The sequence below is a fragment of the Schistocerca cancellata genome, chromosome 7, assembly GCF_023864275.1.
Source record: "Schistocerca cancellata isolate TAMUIC-IGC-003103 chromosome 7, iqSchCanc2.1, whole genome shotgun sequence".
Classification (NCBI taxonomy): Eukaryota; Metazoa; Arthropoda; class Insecta; order Orthoptera; family Acrididae; genus Schistocerca; species Schistocerca cancellata.
Window position 1 is genome coordinate 105,307,054 of NC_064632.1, and position 1,656 is coordinate 105,308,709.

The 1,656-nt window shown below is 44.3% G+C and overlaps 1 pseudogene; it reads left to right on the top strand.

Annotated features, from left to right (window-relative positions):
* The first annotated feature begins 1,337 nt into the window (after nucleotides 1-1,337).
* On the top strand, nucleotides 1,338-1,455 carry LOC126092970 (5S ribosomal RNA; annotated as a pseudogene).
* The last annotated feature ends 201 nt before the right edge of the window (nucleotides 1,456-1,656 follow it).

Consider the following 1,656-nt stretch of genomic DNA (forward strand, 5'->3'; position numbering starts at 1 on the left):
TACGAAGATTGAGTGAGAAATTCTCGTGACAGAGTGTAGATGACGTTGATATCATCGTAATTTTGCATAACTCCAGTGTGCTGAGTATAATGGACAGTAACTCATTTTCAGATCGTGATGCAAAACGAGACAGCCAGAGTTGCAACTAAAATGGATGTTTATTTAGTCTGTGACAGGTATCTGGCTACGCCCATTCTCAAACCATCCGACGTTTGCCAAGTAAATTGTCCGTCAAAACAGCAGTGAACAATGTGCGTACATATGCGCATGGTCCCAACTAATATTCGCTAACAAACGTTAGTTGGGACCATATTCTGATGTATGCTATTTATTTATTGCTATTTTGACGCACAACCGATCTGGCAAACAATGGTTGATTTGAGAATGGGCTTAGCACGATACAGGTCACCGAATAAATGAATATCCACTTTAGTTCCAACTCTGGCTGTCTCTTTGTGCATCACAATGTGATTTTATTCTGTTATAGTGGTACACGTTACGTTGTAACGTAAGTGCCTGTTGTATCAGCGGAATAACTCTCTTTAAAAAACGTTTCTACTAGTCGTGGTGTAACATCTACAGTAATTGAATTACTTCGACATCTGTAGCAACATGCCGTCGTCCAAATATTCTTACGAAAGGCTCAAAGACGCATTGCTGCTACCTTCTTTCCCAGGTTTACACAACACAGTGAAAATGGTAACATTCACGCTGTAGCTGCAATAAGTTTAACGCTACGTTGGTTTCAGTATTTCTTTGATTATTTGCATATACTTTTCTTCCCGAAGCATGTTGACAATGTCGTAAAATTTCAACTTCCGTCACTTCTTCACTGTTGACCCCAAGTGCTCCAAGGACTTCCATGAAAGGAAAAGAAAGCAAGCTATTATTAGCTATGACATTACCTGCTACAGCGTCACGTGTAACGTTTCTTGCTGTCTTTACCATAAATGAAACTCAAGGTTATCACTCTGCATGCTGCATACTACTTTGGCGAGGAAAAGAAAGCTATAAAATAAATATATGGAATGATTACATTGTTATAATCTGACACTACTGCTTAGTTCTCTCTCCATCATTGTAGACTGACAATTATATCTAGAACGTACAAATAAAGCACTAAACTATAGCACTGCCGCACTTTCAGCTGCCATCCTGAGGCCCAAAAAACATCCTAAACCCGTACCCGCTGCATCTCCAAACGTCCTAGAGGGCCGCTCTCTAATTCCATGGTAGCGCATTCCATATGGACTTGCTTTTCCCTCCCAGGTCAGTCAGATTGCATCGTACTATTGAACATTATAGGAATTCTCGATGTGCTTTCATTTTGTCCCCGGGGCAACGGCCTTGCCGCAGTGGATACACCGGTTCCCGTCAGATCACCGAAGCTAAGCGCTGTCGGGCGTGGCCAGCACTTGGATGGGTGACCATCCGGGCCGTCATGCGCTGTTGCCATTTTTCGGGGTGCACTCAGCCTCGTGATGCCAATTGAGGAGCTACTCGACCGAATAGTAGCGGCTCCGGTCAAAGAAAACCATCATAACGACTGGGAGAGCGGTGTGCTGACCACACGCCCCTCCTATCCGCATCCTCAGCTGAGGGTGACACGGCAGTCGGATGGTCCCGATGGGCCACTTGTGGCCTGCGACGAAGTGC